This window comes from Stenella coeruleoalba (assembly GCF_951394435.1).
Source record: "Stenella coeruleoalba genome assembly, chromosome: 7".
NCBI lineage: Eukaryota > Metazoa > Chordata > Mammalia > Artiodactyla > Delphinidae > Stenella > Stenella coeruleoalba.
This window is the reverse complement of record NC_137153.1, coordinates 99,271,330-99,297,081: the sequence shown is the minus strand read 5'-3', so window position 1 is coordinate 99,297,081 and position 25,752 is coordinate 99,271,330. Positions and strand designations below refer to the sequence as shown.

The 25,752-nt window shown below is 41.5% G+C and overlaps 1 protein-coding gene and 1 pseudogene across 3 annotated transcripts in view; one reads left to right on the top strand and one right to left on the bottom strand.

The window, feature by feature from the left end:
* PALM2AKAP2 (PALM2 and AKAP2 fusion) overlaps positions 1-25,752 on the bottom strand; it is a 619,204-nt gene that overhangs the window by 567,800 nt on the left and 25,652 nt on the right. Inside the window, exon 3 of one of the 2 annotated variants that reach the window (XM_079926224.1) lies at positions 1,228-1,284. The exons of the other annotated variant lie outside the window; for it this stretch is intronic. The gene's annotated coding sequence lies outside the window, so the exon portion shown is untranslated. The remainder of the gene's footprint in view (positions 1-1,227; positions 1,285-25,752) is intronic. 2 annotated transcript variants of the gene reach the window in all.
* Positions 20,642-22,459, top strand: LOC307189136 (splicing factor 45-like; annotated as a pseudogene). Its single transcript has one exon. The product of its transcript is annotated as a splicing factor 45-like (transcript).

Sequence of the window (25,752 nt, the reverse complement as noted above, 5' to 3'; positions counted from 1 at the left end):
AAGGCTAACTAACATGACTTGGGACCACAAGAATTCATTACCCTTCTCAGGACTCCCAGCTAGGCAATATGAAGGATGTATGTTCTCCCGCTACTTTGATGCTGGCCCCACTCCTTGAGAAACAATAACCTTGGTCTTATTCTTCTAGAGATATATTTGCCTCTTTTCTTGCTTATTTCAAAAGATCTCCATATATTACCTCCAAATGCCTCTAACTAAGACATTTGGGACAAAGGATCCACACTCAAATGTCTTTTCTCTGACTTCCAAGTTTCTCTCTTAATAGCAAGACAGAGGAAAGGGACTGTATTAACGGAAACATATGGAAAATAAACAAAAACAACAATTATTTGATACCCTCCAATCCATCACAAACACACACCCACACGGGCAACATCAAAAACTGTTGGCTTCATTTGTCATTTTGACTTGGGGGCATGGGGAAAAAAGAGGGAAATGGGAAAGGAGAAAGCTGGGGGAAAAGGAAGATAAAGTATAACATAATTGGGAGAGAAAGATAAGTACAAGTTCTTTGGGGCTATAAGCTATATATATTGTGAATTGCTGTCCCACCACCTAAATAACTTTAGTTCTAGTAATCTAGGTTTATTTTAAGATAAACACCTTACAGCAAACAGTTTTTTTAGAGTTGAAAATGCAGAAAAACGAATAAAATGATCTTGTAACAAAATGCATTGGTCTTTTGCAAAATATTGGTTCACTGGCTTATGCAGATCTTCCAAAGGTTGGCTTGTTTTATTACACAATATCATACAATCCTGTTTGTTCCATAATTCGAAAAGATACATGCACCCCAATGTTCACTGCAGCACTATTTACAATAGCCAAGACATGGAAGCAACCTAAGTGTCTATTGACAGATGAATGGATACAGAAGATATGGTACATATACAAAGGAATATTACTCAACCATAAAAAAAATGAAATAATGCCATTTGCAGCAACATGAATGGACCTAGAGATTATCATACTAATTGAAATAAGTCAGAAAGAGAAAGACAAATATCGTATATCATTTATATGTAGAATGTAGAAAAAAAAAGATATAAATGAACTTATTTGCAAATCAGAAAGATTTACAGACAGAGAAAACAAACTTATGGTTACCAAAGGGGAATGGTGGGGTGGGAGGAGGGATAAATTAGGAGGTTGGTATTAACATATACACACTACTATACATAAAATAGATAATCAACAAGGACTTACTGTATAGCACAGGTGACTCTACTCAATATTCTGCAATAACCTATATGGGAAAACAATCTGAAAAAGAATAGATATATGTATATGCATAACTGAATCACTTTGCTGTACGACTGAAACTAACACAACATTGAAAATCAACTATTCCCCAATATAAAATTAAAATTTTTTAAAAATCCTGTTTGCTGACTACCAGTCTCATCAGAAAACTTCTTAAGTGTCGAGAAGCTGTCAAGTTCATGGTGGCAGAAACAAGTTTTCCAAAATTCTAATTTTTGCTTGAAAACTTGTACTTTTATCATGGGAAACAAATAACTGTCACTTGTTTTCCTTGAAGTAACAGGCTCGTTTTGTTCATTTTCAGGAAAATATCTGCCAAATACCCTAGTCTGAATAGGCACAGTTTGTCAGTCATTCTTGCAAACAAAAATGGTGTTCCGTGAAAAATAATGGATTAATTGCACTCTCAACTCAAACACACTAGTGCTTTAACTCAAGACAACCATCATATCGCGAATGCAGCAAAGATACTTCATATATACTTCAGCCCTTAGAATATTTTTTAAATGAACACAGAGGCCAAGATCTAATAAAATTAATAATTTTTTTACCACTTCCTCGGGTCAATCTTAAGTGAAACTGGCAGGTTTATTTTTTCACTTCAAATGAGTGGCAGCCCGGGATACAATGATGACTCTCTGATTCCTGCTAAGGACCCCATAGTTCTACACACCATTGGTTTTGCACCATCAGTGCAAATGTCAACACCATGAAATAGGCAAATGACATCTTCATGCTATTATGAAAATAGTTTGACTCCGAAGAACTCCTGAAGGGGTCACGGGGATTTTTATGGATCCTCGGACCACACTTTTGAACAGCTGTTATAGATCACGCTGAAGCCCTCCTCCTCATCCACTCATCCCCATTCCTTCAACACCCACCACCTCCCTGGCACCAAAGTAACCGCAACTACAAGATTGGTATAATATCCTTAATATGTAATTTTACATATGACTATATCCACTGAAAATCTACAGAGTGTTTATTATTTTGTTTTTGTTTTTTTTCTGCAGTACGCGGGCCTCTCACCACTGCGGCCCCTCCCATCGCGGAGCACAGGCTCCGGACGCGCAGGCTCAGCGGCCATGGCCCACGGGCCCAGCCGCTCTGCGGCACGCGGGATCCTGCCGGACCGGGGCACGAACCCGCATCCCCTGCATCGGCAGGCGGACTCCCAACCACTGCACCACCAGGGAAGCCCGAGTGTTTATTATTTTTACATGTAGATAAATATTATTTTTACATGTAGATAAATATCACCCTGTGCATATCATTTTGCAATGTTTTATTTTCACAAAATCATGTATTTTTGAGCTTCATCCAGATTCAAACAGGTCTCGCCCACTCTTTTAACTGCCAAGTATGCCATTAAATGTATTACCCATTTTATTTATCCATTGCTTTATGCAAATTTTTTTCGGGGTGGGGGCGGAGTCAAGATGGTGGTGTGGGAAGACACGGAGTTCATGTCTCCCCACAACTAGGGCACCTGCTGGATGCTGGTAGGGGACCTCTATGCCCAAGGAGATGGGAGGAACACCCAAGCAAACTTGTAGGACTTGGGGGGACAGAGTGGGGAGGAGAAGTGGAGGCCAGACAGTACCGGCTCCCCTGAGGGGTGGCCGAAAGGGCAGAGGGGTTCCCACGCCTGTTGGGACCCTTGGGGGCTCAGATCAGGGGGGAGTGCGCCCAGCATTTCCCCCGCCCAATCGGCCGGGGAAGTCTACCCAGCTCTCGGCTGGGTCCTACGCCCTCAGAGGCCCCCTCCGGGTCGCGTTGGTCCTGTGGCATAGGTGGGAGGCTGGGAGAGAACAGGAGAGGCAGGCGGGAGGCGTGGAGGGGGTTTGCCCTGCCCACTCGGCCTGGGAAGCCTACTGGGCTCCCAGGCCGGGTCTCCCGCCCTCCAAACCCCCCACTCCCACCCCGGGGACCACACTGGTCCTGCAGGCATAGGAGGGAGGCCAGGGGAGAGCAGGAGAGGCAGGCAGGAGGGGACCTCCAGGACCGGAGGAGTAGGAGAGGGGCGGAGAGCATTGGCCCTGATCACTCCCGCCCAGGAAGCCTGCTGGGCTCCCAGGTGGGTCACCCCGCCCTTTGAGACCAGAGGTGGGAGGCATGCCTGGGCCCTTTCTGTTCCATTTAGCCTAAGCCCCACACCCCACACCCCCCAGGGCCTTTTCCAGCCCTGAGGGTCCTAAGCATAGGCCCCGCCCACCACCCAAACCCCACCCCTGCTTAGGCCCCACCCTCCACAGCCAAGGCTTTTTCTACCTTTTTCTTTTTTTTCTCCTCCTCTTTTTTACTGTTGTGGTTCTGTTTCACCTTACAGTTGTTGTTGCATCTATATTTTTAGTTTTATATTCTTTCTAACATATGTTAGTTTCCTAGTCTAATTTTATTTTTTACTTTGTTATTGTCCTCCTTTTTTTTTTTTTTTTTTGCCCCCCCTGCTTGGCCTGCTGAATCTTTGTCCATGAGCCAGGGGTCAGGCCGAAGCTCCTGCGGTCAGAGCTCCGAGTCCGACCCACTGGACTGACAGAAAACCTCAGACCCCAAGGGATATTCATCAGAGTGAGATCTCCTGGAGGTCCTCATCTACAAACTCCAGCACTGGAAGCCTCAGGCCAAACAACCAGTAAGAAAAGAACACAATCCCACTCATCAAAAAAAAAAAAAAAAAAAGGGATGGCAAAAACACATGTCACAGGTGAAAAAGCAAGGTAAAAACCTAAAACACCAAATAAACGAAGAGGAAATAGGCAATCTACCTGAAAAAGAATACATAGTAATGACAGTAGAGATGATCCAGAATCTCAGAAATAGAACGGAAGCACAGATTGAGAAGATACAAGAAATGTTTAACAAAGATCTACAAGAACTAAAGAACAAACAAACAGAGATGAACAACACAATAACAGAAATGAAAAATACTCTAGAAGGAAGCAATAACAGAATAACTGAGGGAGAAGAACGAATTAGTGAGCTGGAAAAAAAAATGGTGGAAATAACTGCCAAGGAGCAGAATAAAGGAAAAAGAATGAAAAGAATTGTAGACAATCCCAGAGACCTCTGGGACAACACTAAACACACCAACATTTGAATTATAGGGGTCCCAGAAGAAGAGAAAAAGAAAGGGTCTGAGAAAATATTTGAAGAGATTATAGTGGAAAACTTCCTTAACATGGGAAAGGAAAGAGTCACCCAAGTCCAGGAAGCACAGACAGTCCCATACAAGATAAACCCTAAGAGAAACACACCAAGACACATATTAATCAAACTAACAAAAATTAAATTCAAAGAAAAAATATTAAAAGCAGCAAGGGAAAAACAATAACATACAAAGGAATCCCCATAAGGTTATCAGCTGATTTTTCAGCAGAAACTCTGCAGGCCAGAAGGGAGTGGCAGGATATACTTAAAGTGATAAAGACAAAAACGTACAACCAAGATTAGTCTACACAGCAAGGATTTCATTCAGATTTGATGGAGAAATCAAAAGCTTTTCAGACAAGCAAAAGCTAAGAGAATTCAGCACCACCAAACCAGATTTACAACAAATGCTAAAGAAACTTCTCTAGGTGGGAAACACAAGAGAAGAAAAAGACCCAAAAAAACAAACCCAAAACAATTAAGAAAATGGTAATAGGAACATATATACTAATAATAACCTTGACTGTAAATGGATTAAATGCCCCAACCAAAAGACGCAGACTGGCTGAATGGATACAAAAACAAGACCCATATATATGCTGTTTACAAGAGACCCACTTCAGACCTAGGGACACATACAGACTGAAAGTGAAGGGATGGAAAAAGATATTCCATGCAAATGGAAATCAAAAGAAAGTTGGAGGGCTTCCCTGGTGGCGCAGTGGTTAAGAATCCGCCTGCCACTGCAGGGGACACAGGTTCATGCCCTGGTCCGGGAAGATCCCACATGCCATGGAGCAACTAAGCCCATACGCCACAACTACTGAGCCCATGTGCTACAACTACTGAAGCCCATGTGCCTAGAGCCCGTGCTCCACAACAAGAGATGCCACTGCAATGAGAAGCCCGCGCACCGCAATGAAGAGTAGCCCCTGCTCGCCACAACTAGAGAAAGCCCACACGCAGCAACAAAGACCCAATGCAGCCAAAAATAATAAAATAAATAAACTTATTTTTTTAAAAAAAAGGAAAGCTGGAGTAGAAATACTCGTACCAGATAAAATACACTTTAAAATAAAGACCGTTATAAGCGATAAGGAAGAACGCTACATAATGATCAAGGAATCAATCCAAGAAGAAGATATAACAATTATAAATGTTTATGTACCCAACATAGGAGCACCTCAATGCATAAGGCAAATGCAAACAACCATGAAAGGGGAAATCAACAGTAACACAATAACAGTAGGGGACTTAACACCCCACTTACATCAATGGACGGATCATCCAAACAGAAAATAAATAAGGAAACACAAGCTTTAAATGACACAATTGACCAGACAGATTTAATTGATATTTATAGAACATTCCACCCGAAAGTGGCAGAATACACTTTCTTCTCAAGTGCACATGGAACATTCTCCAGGATAGATCACATCTTGGGTCACAAATCAAGCCTCGGAAAATTTAAGAAAATTGAAATTGTATCAAGCATCTTTTCTGACCACAACGCTATGAGACTGGAAATCAATTACAGGAAAAAAACTGTAAAAAACACAAATACATGGAGCTTAAACAGTGCAATACTAAATAACCAAGAGATCACTGAAGAAATCAAAGAAGAAATCAAAAAATACATAGAACAAATGACAATAAAAACACGATGACCCAAAACCCACGCGACACAGGAAAAGCAGTTCTAAGAGGGAATTTTATAGCAATTCAATCTCACCTGAAGAAACAAGAAAGATCTCAAGTAAACAATCTAACCCTACACCTAAAGCAACTAGAGAAAGAAGAAAAAAAAAACCCAAAGTTAGTAGAAGGAAAGAAATCATAAAGATCACATCAGAAATAAATGAAAAAGAAATGAAGCATCAGAAATAAATGAAAAAGAAATAAATGAAATCAGAAATAAATGAAAAAGAAATGAAGCAAACAATAGCAAATAATAAAACTAAAAGCTAGTTCTTTGCGAAGATAAATAAAATTGATAAACACTTAGCCAGATTCATCAAGAAGAAAAGGGAGAGGACGCAAATCAATAAAATTACAAATGAAAAAAGAGAAATCACAACTGACACTGCAGAAATACAAAGGATTATAAGAGACTACTACAAACGACTATATGCCAATAAAATGGACAACCACGAAAAAATGGATAAATTCTTGGCATGGTGCAATTTCCCAAGACTGAACCAGGAAGAATTAGAAAATATAGGGGCTTCCCTGGTGGCGCAGTGGTTGAGAGTCCGCCTGCTGATGCAGGGGACACGGGTTTGTGCCCCGGTCCGGGAAGATCCCACATGCCACGGAGCGGCTGGGCCTGTGAGCCATGGCCGCTGAGCCTGTGTATCCAGAGCCTGTGCTCCACAACGGGAGAGGCCACAACAGTGAGAGGCCTGCGTACCACAAAAAAAAAAAAAAAAAAAAAAAGAATTAGAAAATATAAACAGACGTATCACAAGTAATGAAATTGAAACTGTAATTTACATCTTCCAACAAACAAAAGTCCAGGACCAGATGGATGCACAGACGAATTCTATCAAACATTTAGATAAGAGCTAACACCGATCCTTCTCAAACTCTTCCAAAAAATTGCAGAGGGAGGAACACTCCCAAATTCATTCTACGAAGCCACCATCACCCTGATACCAAAACCAGACAAAGATATCACAAAAAAAGAAAATTATAGACCAATATCACTGATGAACATAGACGCAAAAATCCTGAACAAAATACTAGCAAACAGAATCCAACAACATATTAAAAGGATCATACAACATGATCAAGTGGTATTTATCTCAGGGATGCAAGGATTCTTCAATATATGCAAATCAATCAATGTGATACACCATGTTAACAAATTAAGAAAAAAAAACATATAATCATCTCAGTGGGTGCAGAAAAAGCTTTTGACAAAATTCAACACTCACTTATGATAAAAACTCTCCAGAAAATGGGCATGGAGGGAACCTACCTCAACATAATAAAGGCCATATACGACAAACCCACAGCAAGCATCATACTCAATGGTGAAAAACTGAAAGCATTTCCACTAAGATCAGGAACAAGACAAGGACGTGCACTCTCACCACTCTCATTCAACATAGTTTTGGAAGTCCTAGCCACGGCAATCAGAGAAGAAAAAGAAATAAAAGGAATACAAATTGGAAAAGAAGAAGTAAAGCTGTCACTGTTTGCAGATGACATGATACTATACATAGAAAATCCTAAAAATGCCACCAGAAAACTACTAGAATTAATCAATGAATTTGGTAAGGTTGCAGGATACAAAATTAATGCACAGAAATTTCTGGCATTCCTATAAACTAACAATGAAAAATTGGAAAGAGAAATTAAGGAATCAATCCCATTTACCACTGCAACAAAAAGAATAAAATACCTAGGAATAAACCTGCCTAAGGAGGTGAAAGACTTGTACTCAGAAAACTATAAAACACGGATGAAAGAAATCAAAGATGACACAAACAGATGGAGAAATATACCATGTTCTTGGATTGGAAGAATCAACATTGTGAAAATGCCTATACTACCCAAAGCAACCTACAGATTCAATGCAATCCCTGTCCAACTACCAATGGCATTCTTCACAGAATTAGAACAAAATATTTTACAGTTCGTATGGAAACTCAAAAGACCCCGAATAGCCAAAGCAATCTTGGGAAAGAAAAACGGAGCTGGAGGAATCAGGTTCCCCAACTTCAAACTACACCACAATGCTACAGTAATCAAGACAATATGGTACTGGCACAACAGAAATATAGATCAATGGTACAGGATAGAAAGCCCAGAGATAAACCCACGCACACACGGTCACCTAATTTGACAAAGAAGGCAAGAACATACAATGCAGAAAAGACAGCCTCTTCAGTAAGTGGTGCTGAGAAAACTGGACAGCTACATGCAAAAGAATGAAATTAGAACCCTCCCTAACACCACACACAAAAATAAACTCCAAATGGATTAAAGACCTAAATGTAAGACCAGAACTATACAAACTCTTAGAGGAAAACATAGGAAAAACACTCTTTGACATAAACCACAGCAAGATCTTTTTTGACGTACCTCCTACTAGAGTAATGAAAATAAAAACAAAAATAAACAAATGGGAGCTAATTAAACTTAAAAGCTTTTGCACAGCAAAGGAAACCATAAACAAGACAAAAAGACAACCCTCAGAATGGGAGAAAATATTTGCAAATGAAATGATGGACAAAGGATTAATCTCCAAAATATACAAACAGCTCATGGAGCTCAATATCCAAAAAAAAAAACAATCCAATTAAAAAATGGGTGGAAGACCTAAATAGATATTTCACTAAAGAAGACATACAGATGGCCAAGAGGCACATGAAAAGCTGCTCAACATCCCTAATTATTAGAGAAATGCAAATCAAAACTACAATGAGGTATCACTTCACAGAATGGCCATTATCAAAAAATCTAGAAACAGTAAATGCTGGAAAGGGTATGGTGAAAAAGAAACCCTCCTGCACTGCTGATTGTGAATGTAAATTGATACAGCCACTATGCAGAACAGTATGGAAGTTCCTTAAAAAACTAAAAATAGGGGCTTCCCTGGTGGCGCAGTGGTTGAGGATCCGCCTGCCGATGCAGGGGACACTGGTTCGTGCCCCAGTCCGGGAAGATCCCACATGCCGCGGGGCGGCTGGGCCCGTGGGCCATGGCCGCTGGGCCTGCGCATCTGGAGCCTGTGCTCCAAAACGAGAGAGGCCACAGCAGTGAGAGGCCCGCGTACCGCAAAAAATAAAATAAAATAAAATAAAAATAGACTAACATATGACCCAGCAATCTCACTACTGGGCATATACCCTGAGAAAACCATAATTCAAAAAGAGTCATGTAACACAATGTTCATTGCAGCTCTATTTACAATAGCCAGGACATAGAAGCAACCTAAGTGTCCATTGACAGATGAATGGATAAAGATGTGGCACATATATACAATGGAATATATGTGTATATACTTATATACTCAGCCATAAAAAGAAATAAAATTGAGTTACTTGTAGTGAGGTGGATGGACCTAGAGACTGTCACACAGAGTGAAGTAAGTCAGAAAGAGAAAAACAAATGCCGCACGCTAATGCGTATATATGGAATCTAAAAAAAAAAAAAATGGTACTGATGAACCTAGTGGCAAGGCAGGAATAAAGACATAGACATAGAGAATAGATCTGAAGACACGGGTGGGGGAAGGGGAAGCTGGGGCAAAGTGAGAGAGTGGCATAGACATACATACACTACCAAATGTAAAACAGACAGCTAGTGGGAAGCAGCTGCATAGCACAGGGAGATCAGCTCGGGGCTTTGCAATGACCTAGAGGGGTGGGATAGGAAAGGTGGGAGGGAGACGCAAGAGGGAGGGGATATGGGGATATATGTATGCATATGGCTGATTCACGTTGTTGTACAACAGAAAATAACACAGTATTGTGAAGCAGTTATACTCCAATAAAGATCTATTTTAAAAAAAAAAGATTTTTTTTCTCTTGAAAATATTAGTCTTACTCTTCTTTATATTTTTTAAGCAGTGCCTTTGGGACCATATTATGACGTGTTCCATACATAGAAAAGGCTATACAGAGCACGCATGTGCTGTAGAGAATAACATATGAATGGCACCCCAAGGACAAGGGTGCACTCACACCCCTGAAAGAGCCTCCGATGTGGTGGGGACTGGTGTGGACAGGCCAGGGTGAGTGGGTCTGGTTTCTCACTCATGAGGTTGGCAAGGCTTCAGGTACCCCACGAAGACATGAAAAGACATCATTCTTGAAGGTTAAGATGAAACTTGCTATTTTACTCACAGACAAGGCCCCCCTTTTCTGGGACTGAAAGATACACAAAGTTTCCTTGTTTCCCCTAAAGCGGGGGGTGGAGGCTCAGGTAGGAAAGACAGGTCATTTTCCACTGTTCCCTTTCAGCACAAGAAAGCACAGTGATTTTTTTTTTTAATGCTTTTCACATTTCTGAGGTCCCCAGGTTATACCGTGACGAACAGGTGATTGGTTCCTTCGGCAGCTATGAGAACTTTCTGCATTTTTATTTTTAAAAGTGGTTACTATGTAGTAGGGGTTTTTGAATTTCTTTTTCAGACAGTTTAAAAAAAGAAGGAAGGTTCTGAGGTTGGAGTTGAGGTTCAGAGGAATGAACTGGACTTGGGGTGGATCAGAGATGAGTGTGATTTGCAGTTCTGGGACTGGGTAGTTGTGTGACATTGAGCAGGTCACGTAGAGCCTCTGAACTTCAGTTTCTGCATTTGTCAAGGGATACCTTCCTCATCCCCTCGCTGGGATTGTCACACCAGACACTGTGGCCAGGGTGTCCGGCACGATATCAGCACACAATGAGCAGCAACTAGGGGTGCTCATTCGTCAGCCACAAGAATTATACCAGAGCTAAGGGATTCTTTTAATTATCAGAATTATGGATTTGACTTGAATCTACGAGTCTGAGAAACGTTATAAGTACAACTTAACTCTTCATTCCTCCTGAGCTGCCATCCATTCAAACTAAACTTTCCGCAATTGGCTTCCACCCCACCACTCCTCGGAAACTTTCTTCCCAAAGCAGCCATGACGTCACAGGCAGAACCCGATGGCACTTCTGTGCCCTCCTCATATCCAACTTCTCCATAGAACTGATGCCACTGACAGCTCGCTGCACCTTGAGACTCTGCCCTCTTTGTCTGCTCTGACCCTTATTTCTCCTGGCTTTCCCAAGCTCCCGGGCAACAGCATCCTTCATGGACACCTACCTGGCAGTGTTCCTCGGGGCTTGCTCTTCAGCCCTCATCTCATCCCACTTTTCACTTCTCTCCCTGAGTCATCTCGTTTGCTCACACATACAGGTAAGACCCATATTTCCATCTCCAGACCTGGCCTCTCCCTGAACTTCAGATTCTGCTTTCTGACTCTCTAATGATCCCCTCCATGCTGCAATCCCCCAGACGTCTTTAAAGTTGATGCGTCCAAAACTCACCATCCCACGTGCCTGCATCCCGAATATGTGCTTCCTTCTGTTGGACCCACTGGGGTGAATTCCCTGTCACCACCCACTTGGTCCTCTAAGCCAGGAATATTAATGAAGCCTAGAAGCATCTTAGTAGTCACCAGTTGTATAAAAGCTGCGTCCTTTTTAAAAAATGCACCTCTCTTCTGGAACTCTCCAGTCTGTCCTCACCTGCCTGGCTCAGGTCCCTCCTAAGTGACCCCTCTGTCTTTAGTCTAGTGTCCTTCAAATCCAGGCTCCAATGTGCATCCAGGATGATCTTTCTAAAGATCACACGCACACATAGAGGTGACATACTGAGTGCCAACTTGATGTGACCATATAATTTATCAGCCAGAGACACTACTTTTGTGTGTGTGTGTGTGTGTGTGGTACGCGGGCCTCTCACTGTTGTGGCCTCTCCCGCTGCGGAGCACAGGCTCCGGACGTGCAGGTTCAGCGGCCATGGCTCACAGGCCTAGTCGCTCCGTGGCATGTGGGATCCTCCCAGACCGGGGCACGAACCCACGTCCCCTGCATCGGCAAGCGGACTCTCAACCACTGCGCCACCAGGGAAGTCCAGACAGAGACACTTTTGATCATGAAAGGGTGTGCTATGAACAATTACACTGGAACAACAGATGAATCCTAAGTCTATGTCAGGCACTGTGCTAAGTGCTTTATACACCAATACGCTTATCAGGTAGCTATTATTATTACTTAAAGATGAGGACATTGAGGCTTGCAGAGGTTAAATGGCTGGCCCATGAGCACACAGCTAGAACCCCACAGTTTGCATAAGTGAGATTCAAACTCAGCATCATCTGACCCTGGAGCTCAAACTCTTATTTGAAATCATCATCCTTTTATTTTAAAAAATGTGTTATGCCTTCCTTTTATTTCACAACAAAACTTTCATGGTCTGACATAACCCTTGCCTTCTCTCTGACCTCCTCTCCATAGGAACCGTTCCCTGCAGTGGGGCACAACCACTGGCTGCTTCTCACCTCAGCGCACTTGCTCTTTGCTTTTCCCAGATATCTTAATCTGATTCCTTATACTCCATCACACAGCTCACATGTGATCCCCGCAGGTTAGATGCACCTCCACTGGGCTCACTCAGCATCCTGTGTACATATAAGTCAGAACCCCATGAGTAGAGTTTGCTCAGTTGTCTTCTTCAAACTATTCTTGTTGAATGCTTTGTTTATTTTCCTTCAAATGGTCCTGCTTTCTAATAAATTTGTTCAAACTATAATTTTTCCCTCTAAATACTACTTTGTGCCTCATGCATTCTGACATATGATGATCTTTTTAACCCAAGGATTTGGGGGACTATTTTTGGTTTTGATTTGTTTTTGTTGGTTTCCAGAAAAAGGAAAGTTTTTTAACTCTTTTATTGTTATTGATTTCTAATTTTATTGCATTATAATTACAGAACATAGTCTGCATGATACTGAATAAAATAATCTTTGGAATAAATTGATCTTTTTCTGTGGCCTAGAACATGGCCAATATTAATAAATATACAAGGTACAATCCAAATGTACATATTCTATGGTTATTATCAAAAAGGCAAGATATAAAAAATGTTGGAGACGATGTGGAGAAAAGGGAGCCCTCACACACTGTTGGTGGGAACGTAAATTAGTGCAGCCACTACGGAGAACAGTAAAGAGGTGCCTCAAAAAATTAAGAACAGAACTACTACATCATCCAGCTATCTCACTTCTGGGTATTTATCTAAAGAATATGAAAACACTAATTGAAAAGATACATGCACCCCTATGTTCCCTGAAGCATTATTTACAATAGCCAAGGTATGAAAACAACCTAAGTGCCCATCAATGTACGAGTGAATAAAGAAGTGTGTGTATATATACACACACACACAATGGAATACTACTCAGCCATAAAAGAAAGATGAAATCTTGCCATTTGAACAAAGTGGATGGACCTTGTGGGTATTATGCTAAGTAAAATAAGTCAGACGGAGAAAGACAAATACCATATGATTTCACACATATGTAGAATATAAAACATGGTTTTAAATAAATGAATGGACCAAACTAGATAAAAACAAACAAATAAATACAGAGAAAAGAGTAGTGGTTAGCAGAGGGGAAGGGGAGTGGGGGGAGGGTGAAACAGGTAAAGGGGATCAACTGAATGGTGACAGGTGGAAACTATACTTTTGGTGGTGAGCACAATGCAGCGTATACAGTGGCAGAAACATAATGTTGCACATATAGAAAAAGTACATATTCTATTTGTTGGATATATGTGATATGTATCTATTTTTTCAGGCTTATTATTCATGTTATGTAATTCTTCTATATTTGCTTATTTTATCAATAAGTGTGCTCTGTCAATTGGTGTCCCAGAAGGCTATATTAAATTCCAACTACCCTTTTTAAAAATTGTATTCCCTTGGGCTTCCCTGGTGGCGCAGTGGTTGAGAGTCCGCCTGCTGATGCAGGGGACACGGGTTCGTGTCCTGGTCCGGGAAGATCCAACATGCCGCGGAGTGGTTAGGCCCGTGAGCCATGGCCACTGAGCTTGCGTGTCCGGAGCCTGTGCTCCGCAACGGGAGAGGCCACAACAGTGAGAGGTCCGCAAACCCAAAAAAAAAATTGTATTCCCAGCACTTAGTACAGGTACTAGATGCAATACAGTTGGTTGTTGAATAAATGAAGGTACTGCCATGACTTTCTTGATACCTAGGATTCACCTTATTAGAAACAAGTCCCATAGAGCCCAGCTGAACTTACCTTTAGTTGTGACTCAGCATGTCCTTGTCCACTCCAGTGCCACCCCACTAGAGGAGAAGGGTTACAGAGTGGCCAGAGACCGGGGCCTTGGAAAGGGCCAAGGCAAAAGAGGGGCACTGGTGCTTAAACTTCATTAATTTTGGCAACTCTTTCATTTGTGAAAGTGCTTTCTCCTGCCTTAGCTATTTGGTTTTAACTTCATGCCAGTACCACCAGGGAAGCAAGGCAGGTTTTATTATCCCAGATCTACAGCTGAGAGTCTGAAGGACTAGATCATAATATGGGTCACACAGTTAATCATAGAGAACGATAGTTAATGATGAAGAAGCCCAGTTCAGTGTTCTTTCCACAGCAGTAGGCAGAAGCCCACTCATCACTTTAAAAAATTAAAGGGCATCTCATTTTGAAACATGTTTGAGAATTTGATTATCTCCCCTTCGATTAATTCATGATCACCAGATCATGGTAAATCAACAACGACAATTATATGGAGGAAACTGTTGGTGGGAATATAAAATGGTGCAGCTACTGAGGAAAACCATCTAGAAGTCCCTCAAGAAGCTGAACATAGAGTTAACATATAATCCAGCAATTCCACTCTGGTATTTACCCAAGAGAATTGAAAATTTATGTTTGTCCAAAAATGTATATCTAAATGTTCATAGCAGCATTATTCATAATTGCTATAAAATGGAAACAACCCAAATATCTATCCATTGATAAATGAATAAACAAAATGTGGTATGTCTATACTTTGGAATATTGTTCAGACATAAAAAGGAAGGACTGATGTATGCTACAATATGGATGAACTCCGAAAACATTATGCTCTGTGAAAAAAGCCAGACACAAAAGGCCACGAGTTGCATGATTACACTTATGTGAAATGCCTGGAATAGACAAATTCATAGGGATAGAAGGTAAATTAGTGGTTTTCAGGGGCTGTGGAAGGGGAAAAGGAGGAGAGACTGCTAATGAGTATGGATTTCTCTTAGGGGGTGACAAAAATATTCCGGAATTAGATATGACAATAGTTACACAACCTTGTATTTATTATACTAAAAACCAGTGAACTGTGTGCTTTAGAAGGGTGAACTTTATGCTATATGAATCATATCTCAAATTTTAAAAAGCGTATGGCAAATCAAGAATCGTAGATCACTGCTCTAAACACCAAAAGAAAATCCTCCCCCCACAAAAAAAGAAAAGAAAATTCTGAGGAAGCAGCACAGCACACAGGAGTGTGAACTTTGGAAAAAGATGGAGCATGTTCAGGGCAGAAAGGGAGACACAGACGTAGAGAACAAACGTATGGACATCAAGTGGGGAAAGTGGCTGGGAGGTGGGGTGGTGGTGGTGGTGTGATGAATTGGGAGATTGGGATTGACAGGTATACAGTGATGTGTATAAAATAGATAACTAATAAGAACCTGCTGTATAAAAAAATAAATAAAATTCAAAAAATAAATTAAAAAAGAAAAGGATGGAGCATGTTCAAATTCTACCCTTCCAATTATGACTTCCAGAACTTGGGCATTTTATTTAATTTCTCTAAGCATCGATTTTCTTACCTGTAAAATGAGGGCAATATTACCTTATTTCATGGGGTGGTTGTGAGGATTAAATGAAACCATTCATGTGAGACAGCTAGTACAATACTACACACTTAATAGGTATCGATAAATGACTGATATTATCATTATTACTTTTATTATCACTATTATTATCATTTTCACATCTTTCAGATCTCTCATATCTAATAATTTTTTAGTGCTATTCTTATTTGACACTTCTAATAACAGATTGTGAGGGTTTCCAGTTTCTATGCGCATAATCGTGGCAAATTCTTCAAAACACATGGCTTAAAGGAAAGTCTATTTTTAGTATACTGAGCTATCTACTGTGCCTGTTCCATGAAATAAATAATAATTAGCAAAACAGCTGCCAAAAAGCATGTCACAGGAATTCATTCACTACTTTGTTATAAATAGCAGTAGAAATGTTGGCCCATTGCGCCCCCTTGCGTACGTTCAGGAGAACTACCTTTACTCTAGAGAGAAGGTACCTTAGAGCGTTGCAATTCAAAGTGTGGTCCGAACCTGGAAGGAATTGAAAAATTTTGAGAAATGCACAACCTTCCGAAACTGAAGCAGGAAGAAATAGAAAATACGAACAGACCAATCACAAGCACTGAAATTGAAACTGTGATTAAAAATCTTCCAACAAGCAAAAGCCCAGGACCAGATGGCTTCACAGGCGAATTCTATCAAACATTTAGAGAAGAGCTAACAGGATCCAAAAACACATTAAAAGGATCATACACCACGATCAAGTGGGATTTAACCCAGGGATGCAAGGATTCTTCAATGTACACAAATCAATCAATGTGATACACCATATTATCAAACTGATGAATAAAAACCATAAAAAAAAAACTGGACAGCTACATGTAAAAGAATGAAATTAGAACACTCCCTAACACCATACACAAAAATAAACTCAAAATGGATTAAAGACCTAAATGTAAGGCCAGACACTATCAGACTCTTAGAGGAAAACATAGGCAGAACACTCTATGACATAAATCACAGGAAGATCCTTTTTGACCCACCTCGTAGAGAAATGGGAATAAAAACAAAAATAAACAAATGGGACCTAATGAAACTTCAAAGCTTTTGTACAGCAAAGGAAACCATAAACAAGACGAAAAGACAAACCTCAGAATGGGAGAAAATACTTGCAAACGAAGCAACTGACAAAGAATTAATCTCCAAAATATATAAGCAGCTCATGCAGCTCAATATCAAAAAAACAAACAATCCAATCCACAAATGGGCGGAAGACCTAAATAGACATTTCTCCAAAGAAGATATACAGATTGCCAACAAACACATGAAAGAATGCTCAACATCACTAATCATTAGAGAAATGCAAATCAAAACTACAATGAGGTATCATCTCACACCGGTCAGAATGGCCATCATCACAAAATCTAGAAACAATAAATGCTGGAGAGGGTGTGGAGAAAAGGGAACCCTCTTGCACTGTTGGTGGGAATGTAAGTTGATACAGCCACTATGGAGAACAGTATGGAGGTTCCTTAAAAAACTAAAAATAGAAACTACCATATGACCCAGCAATCCCAGTACTGGGCATATATCCTGAAAAAACTATAATTCAAAAAGAGTCATGGGGCTTCCCTGGTGGCGCAGTGGTTGAGAGTCTGCCTGCCGATGCAGGGCACATGGGTTCGTGCCCCGATCCGGGAAGATCCCACATGCTGCGGAGCGGCTGGTCCCGTGAGCCATGGCCGCTGAGCCTGCGCGTCTGGAGCCTGTGCTCCGCAACGGGAGAGGCCACAACACTGAGAGGCCCGCGTACCGCAAAAAAAAAAGTCATGTACCAAAATGTTCATTGCAGCTCTATTTACAATAGCCAGGACATGGAAGCAACCTAAATGTCCATCAACAGATGAATGGATAAAGAAGATGTGGCACATATATACAATGGAATGTTACTCAGCCATAAAAAGAAACGAAATTGAGCTATTTGTAATGAGGTGGATAGACCTAGAGTCCGTCATACAGAGTGAAGTAAGTCAGAAAGAGAAAGACAAATACTGTATGCTAACACATATATATGGAATTTAAGGGGGAAAAAAATGTCATGAAGAACCTAGGGGTAAGACAGGAATAAAGACACAGACCTACTAGAGAATGGACTTGAGGATATGGGGAGGGGAAGGGTGAGCTGTGACAAAGTGAGAGAGAGGCATGGACATATATACAACACCAAACGTAAGGTAGATAGCTAGTGGGAAGCTGCCGCATAGCACAGGGAGATCAGCTCAGTGCTGTGTGACCAGCTAGAGGGGTGGGATAGGGAGGGTGGGAGGTGGGGAGACGTAAGAGGGAAGAGATATGGAAACATATGCATATGTATAACTGATTCACTTTGTTATAAAGCAGAAACTAACACACCATTGTAAAGCAATTACACTCCAATAAAAACATTTAAAAAATAAATAAAATAAAATAAAAAACAAACAAATAGAACAAAGTGTGGTCCTCAGATCAGCAGCACAGGCATCATGTAAAAAGCTTGTTAGAAGTTTAGATCTCAGATTCCACTTCCAAATCAGAATCTGCATTTTAACAGTCTCCCTGGGTGATTTGTATGCACACTGAATTTGAGAAATACCAGCAGAGAACATATGGTAAACACTTATTTTCTTCATTCAGGAAACATTTACTGAATGTCTTATATTGAGTGTTAAGTGCTGTACCAGGAACTGGAAATACTAAGATGAATATAATTCTTTCCATAAAGAAATTTGAGATTAAAATCCTGTAATAATTGTGCACCTTAAAAAGGAGAATTTTATGTAATGTGAATTATACCTCAATTAAAACAAACAAACAGAAAGAGTATAGTAAGTCAAGAATTATAGAAAACTGCTCTAAAATCCAATAGAAAAATGCCAAGGAAGCAGCATAGCACACGAAAGTGTGGACTTTGGAACAAATGGACCAAATTCAAATTCTACCCTTCCAATGATCAATATAGTACAATCATGCAGAGTCCAGTGGTACACAGAGAAGAGAATGAACTCTGATTGGAAGAACTGAAGGAAATTTCAAGGAGGACGTGGTATTTGAGATGGACCTTAATAACTATGAATTCACCAGGTGGAGAATGTTGGGGAGAGTATTCCTTTCTGAAGGAATGTCAGGAGCAAAGGCACCCATGTTCAAAGGCATGTGGTGGATTAGTGGGATGTCAAGTCCTTTAGTATGTCTTTGGTGATCAGCACATTGGTAGAAAGGCAGTTACCTCCGGGGGGAATGCGTTATGGGAAATTCTCACTTCCTACAGTATACATTTCTATACATTTAAAAAGTTAACAATAAAACAAGACAAGAACAAGAAATGTCTAAGATTAATTGTCTAAACTTGCACCAAAGTAAACAGAAATCAATGAAATAGAATATGGTCAAACAAACAAAATATCAACAAATTTGACAAACCCTTAGCCAGACTGATCAAGTTAAAAAGAAAAAAACCCACAATTACCAATAGCAGAAATGATAGCGGGAACATCACTACTAACTTTAAAGTCATTAAAGGGACAATAAGAGAAGACTGTGAAAAGATGTTTGTCAATAAACTCAGCAACTTAGATGAAATAGACAAATGTCTTGAAAGATAGAAATTAATAAAACTGACTCAAGAAGAAATAGGAAATCTGAGTATCTCAATATCTGTTAAAGAAAACTGATTTGTGGGATTCCCTGGCAGTCCAATGGTTAAGACACCTCGCTTCCACTGCAGGGGGCATGGGTTCGACCCCTGGTTGGGGAACTAAGATCCCGCATGCTGCGTGGCATGGCCAAAAAATAGAAAAAAAAAATCAATTTGTAATTTAAAACCTTCTAACAAAGAAACTTCCAGACCCAGATATCTTTACTGATAAATTCTATCAAGCATTTAAGGAAGAAATAATACCAATTCTACCAGAGAACGGAGGAAGAGAGAACACTTCCCAAGTCATTTTATGAGACCAACATTATCTTGATACCTACACCAGGCAAACACATTGCAAATAAATGAAAAACTGAGACCAACATCCTTCATAATATGATTGCAAAAATCTGTAACAAAATTTTAAGAAATCAAGTCAGGCAATGTATAGAAAAGGTTAATCAGCATGGATCAAGTGTTTGAATATTTAACATTTGAATTTCAATTATTGTATTTCACCATATTAACAATCAAAGAAGAAAACCCACATGATTTGCTCAATAGATGCAAAAAAAAGTATCTGACAAAACCTAACACAAATTTCTTATAAAGTTAAGCACATATGTACCACAGACTCAGCAATTCCACTCCTGGCTGCTACCCAAAAGAAATTAAAACACATGTCTACACAAAGATTAGTATGTAAATGTTATAGCAATTTTATTCATAGTAGTCAAAAACTAGAAACCATCCAACTGTCCATTAACAGGGGAATGGATAAACAAATTGACGTATATCCTTACAACTGAAACTACTCGGCAATAATAAAAATGACCTTTAACAACATGGATGGACTTGGAGGAAATTATGCTAAGTGAAATATCAGACAGAGAAAGACAAATACTGTATGCTACCACTTACATGTGGAATCTAAAAAAATATAACAAACTAGTGAACATAACAAAAACGAGATTCACAGATATAGAGAACAAACTAGCGGCTACCAGTGGAGAGAGGGAAAAGGGGAGGGGCAACATATAGGTAGGGGATTAAGAGGTACCAAACTACTGCCGTATAAAAGAAATAAGCTACAGGGACATATTGTACAACACAGGGAATAGAGCCAATATTTTATAATAACTGTAAGTGGCGTATAACCTTTAAAAATTATGAAACACTATGTTATACACCTGTAACTTACATAACATTGTACATCAACTATACCTCAATTAAAAAAAAAAAAAAAGAAATGACGGCGCCGCCGCGGGCCCCGCGGACTCAGCGTAGGGGTTGGCGCCGGAGAGGTCCGGCCGTCTGGGGCTGACACCCAGCGCCCAGCCCGTCGAGTCCGCGCCGCCTCGGCCCCGGTGCGCCGCCGCGGCCTGGGAGCGTCGGCCGGGCGGGCCGGCATTAAACTGAGATGTCCCTGTACGATGACCTGGGAGTGGAGACCAGTGACTCAAAAACAGCAGCCTGGTCCCAAAACTTCACACTTCTGTAGTCTCAGCTCCAGGTGAAGAAGGCAGCTGTCACTCAGGCGAAGAGCCGGAGGACAAAACAAAGTACAGTCCTTGACCCGGTAATCAACCCGAAGCCAGGTGCCTCTTCAGACCAGAGGCAGATTGTGGACACCGCGCCGCACGTGGCAGCGGGCCTCACGGATCCGGTTCCCACTGCAGGAGAAGTTTTGATTCCCCTAGCTGATGAATATGATCCCATGTTTCCTAACGATTATGAGAAAGTAGTGAAGCGCCAAACAGAGGAGCGACAGAGACAGTGGAAGCTGGAAAGACAGAAATAGAAGAGAGAGAAAAGAGGCGTAAAGACAGACATGAAGCTAGGGGGTTTTCCAGGCGACCAGATTCAGATTCTGATGAAGATTATGAGCCAGAGAGGAAGAAGAGAAGTAGGGGCGGAGCTGCCATTCCACCACCCACTTCTCTTGTAGAGAAACACAAAGAGTTACTCCGAGACTTTCCTTATGCCGAGGATTCAAGACCTCGCTCACCGTCTTCCAAAGCTGCTATCCCTCCCCCAGTGTACGAGGAAGAAGACAGACCCAGATCCCCGACCGGCCCCGGCAACTCCTTCCTCCCCAACATGGTGGCACAGTAGCACATAAAATCAGGCAGAAGTACGGCTTCCAGGAAGGCCAGGGTCTTGGGAAGCACGAGCAGGGCTTGAGCACAGCGCTGTCAGGGGAGAAGACCAGCAAGCGGGGAGGCAAGATCATCGTGGGCGACGCCACTGAGAAAGATGCAACCAGGAAGTGGGATTCAAATCCATTAACTGAAATACATAAGTGTCCTACTAAAGTGGTCCTACTAAGGAACATGGTTGGTGCAGGAGAGGTAGATGAAGACTTGGAAGTTGAAACCAAGGAAGAGTGTGAAAAATATGGCAAAGTTGGAAAATGTGTGATATTTGAAATTCCTGGTGCCCCTAATGATGAAGCAGTACGAATATTTTTAGAATTTGAGAGGGTTGAATCAGCAATTAAAGCTGTTTTTGATCTGAATGGGAGGTATTTTGGTGGACGGGTGGTCAAAGCATGTTTCTACAATTTGGATAAATTCAGGGTCTTGGATTTGGCAGAACAAGTGTGACTGCAAGAACTAGAGCCTGAGTCATCTCCAGCGATCCTTCAATAAGCTGCAGACTGAGCAGCGGAGAGCAAGGCGACAGGCAGCCTGCGTGGCTGTGGGTACAGAGACTCTGGAAGGACTTCTAAGATATATGTCGACTGATCCCTTTTTTATTTTGTGGTTTTTTAATATAGTATAAAAATCCTTTAAAAAAAACCAAAATAGATAACTAATAAGAACCTGCTGTATAAAAAAATAAAATAAAATTCAAAAACATAAATAAATAAATAACAATGTGTGCCTCTCTGGTTGTTTCTCTTTTTTATTACCACTTCTGAGGTGCTTACATTTTTTGCTAGGATTTCATGATAATCCTCAAGTGCTTCAGTGATACGGCATTCCTTGCACTAAAATATCTAGAAAGTTTTGGGATATGGGGTTGTGTTACCCTTTGCTTTTCTTTCTTTCTTTTTTTTTTTTAAATTCATTTTGATAAAACCTGCAAGTTACTAAAAAAAAAAGAAAGAAAAAGAAATGACCTATGATACATGCGATCGCATGGCTGAATCTCAACATTTTTGTGCTGAGTGAAAGAAGCCAGACATAGAAGACTACATACTGGAAGATTTCATTTATATGAAACTATAAAAAAGATAAATCTATCAAGACGGAAAGCAGGTCAGTGGATGTCTAGGACCAGGGATGGAAAATTGAGAAAGGGAACAGGGAACATTTTAGGATGATGTAAATGTTCTCTATATTGATCATGATGCTGATTATACAGGTGTATAAATATGTCAAAAGTCACCAAATGCACACATAAAATAGATGCATTTTAATCTGTAAATTATACATTAATAAAATTGATTCATGAGTGCACATCCATGGGGGGTTTTACTGCAAAAAAGAAACTGTCTTGGAGGGTCTTACAGTTGCTGGATATGAGTCTGAGCTGGACCATGGAATGTTCTAGCATCATGGGTGAGGTCAGAGAATCCTGTCTGCTGGAGCTCTGGTGACAGTTTGAATCCTAACAGTCATCCTGGTGCAGTGGGTGCAGACAGAGCTGCTGATGTTGCCAGTTCAGAGAAAGTGTGAAGCTCTCAAAGCATCATGAGGCTTTGATTTACACTTTTGTACTTGGGTCATTCACAATAGTTCCCAGAGAAGCAAGAGCTACCTAGTGACACGGACAAGGGGATGAAGTCTCCAGCCACTTTTCCAGGACCCCCCCCCCCCCCAGTGCTGATGCTGGGCCTGTGGTGAAGAGGCATAAAAGGAGAAGCATCTAGTGGTAAGGAAAACATAGTTTTGAGAGCTGAGAGTCCAGTCTGGTGGCCCAAAGCTAGGTAGACAGGCCCACCTGTTTCCTAGGGAGGAAGAAAGAGTGAGAGCCCAGGGTTCATGGCTAGGAGAAAGGGCAGAGTGGCACAAGAAAGGACAGCATCTTTAATGTCCTTCCCAGGGGACCCAAATGGCCTGAGGAAGACAGACTCTATGTGTCTCAATCCCTGCCTTCTCAGAACTCTCCTCCCAAAGTTGCCTGTGCCCCCTGCCAGCCCCTGGGACACACCTCTTGCCTGGATCACTCTATTCAGACAGAACTGCTGTTTCACCAAACCGGATTCTTTCCTATACTTTCCCTTTTTCAATTATTGATGGCCACCTGTGGTCACTGGCGTTAGAAGGATGGCCTTAGAACCAGTTTCACGCCCCCATTTTACTGAGAAGGAAAATGAAGCCCTGGGAAGCAACATCCAAGTTATGAATTGGAAAATTTTAGATCTAGTCAGAGCCAAGTTCAAATTTCACTCTCCCATTTGCTAGCTCTATCAAAGTGGACAAATCTCTTAAGGTCTTTGAGGCTCCTTTGCCTTAACTGTAAAAGAGGTACAATGACCCCTTCATCGTGGGTTTGTCCCAAGGATTACACAGGACAATGTGCAGACCGCACCTGCAGGATCTCTACCACGTAGTCAGCCACCAAAAATGGCCTTAGGGGTCAGGGGAAGGGTTGTATCTTGCCAGGAAGATGGCAGCCCTGGACATCTCACTGCCTTCTCTGGCCTTTGTTTCTGACAAAATGCACTTCAGTGTTCGTTCTGGTCTCTTAGGATCCATTAGTGTCTTTTTTCTTTTCTCTTTCCTTCTCTGATCTAAGTAGAGGAATCTGAGTACTCGATGACAGTTTTCTGACCCAACCAATACCCTTTTCCACCTGTGTAACTGGTGGTGGTGGCAGCAATAACCACAAGAGCCCCAGTAATAATACCTTTCCCACCCACACAGGCAGGCTTTGCCCTCTTTAGAAGCAGCAAAGGGCAGGGCGTGCAACAGGGCAGCAGACGGCCACGCTCATCGGCGACCTAAGCCCCCTCACAGAAGCCCCCGGAGCAACGACTACCACTATCCCCCAATCCAGAGCGTTCTTCCCGCCCTGGCACGGCAAGCAGGACAGACTAGGGGCTGGGGTTTATTTTCACAAGTCTCACCACGCCTGGAAGAGATTACAGGCAGATACATGCGCAAGAGGCTTTCAAACTCCAGATCCAAGATGTCCCTGATCCAGAGCTCACACTCGGCCCATGTGGTATCAGCAAGTGGCCCCTGGCAACCCCTTCCAGCACCACCCCACTCCTTCCTCTAGGGGGAGCTGATGAGCCACAGGTGCTCAACCCCAATTACTATTTACTTCATCGGTGTACGCTTAGCTCATCACAATGCCATTAGCATCAAGAGGCAACTCAAAACTTGGGCAACCAGAAGTGATGCTCAGGTCATCTGTCCTAAAGCAAGACCCCCGGGTCACATTCCACCAGTGTCCTTGGCTCACTTCACTTCTGCGGTAGCAAGAAAGCCAAAACTTCACAGACTTCTACCCAGGTACCCTTCATGTACTTACTACTAAAACCCAAAAAATGTCTGTCTTCTGTTACTACAGATTTATCTTATGACAGGACTCTTCACATAATATCAATCATGGCTAACACTTATTGAACACTTACATTGTCCCAGGAACTGTGCTAAGTGTTTGAAACGTATGATTTCACTTAAACCCCACAACATTCTATAAGGTAGTTACCATTATTATCCCCGTTTCACAGATAAGGAAACTGAGGCTTTTAGACTTTGAGTCTAATAGCAGAAAGATTTGAACCCAAGTCTGTTGTTTTAATTATTATTCCCACCACTACCTTGAGACATTAATTATAAATCAGAGGGGAACCTTTCCTCGTAGCCCTTATGCTGTGGGTACAACATTTTGACAATTGAGACACATACTCTGCTATTAATACACAGACAGTCAAGTATCCTCTGAGTTGACAATGTGGTCCTAACCTTCAGGTCCAAGAGCGTCTCAAGAAACAGCTTAACCTGGTAGTAAGTTACTACCAGAGAACAGAGGAAACTAGTCATTCAGTTGAAGCACATTGCCATTTTTTTTAAGTATTTTATTTATTTTTTTAAAAGAAGATGTTGGGGGTAGGAGTTTATTAATTAATTAATTTATTTTTGCTGTGTTGGGTCTTCGCCTCTGTGCGAGGGCTTTCTCTAGTTGTGGCAAGCGGGGGCCACTCCTCATCGCGGTGCGGGGGCCTCTCACCATCGCGGCCTCTCTTGTTGTGGAGCACAGGCTCCAGACGCGCAGGCTCAGCAGCTGTGGCTCACGGGCCTAGCCA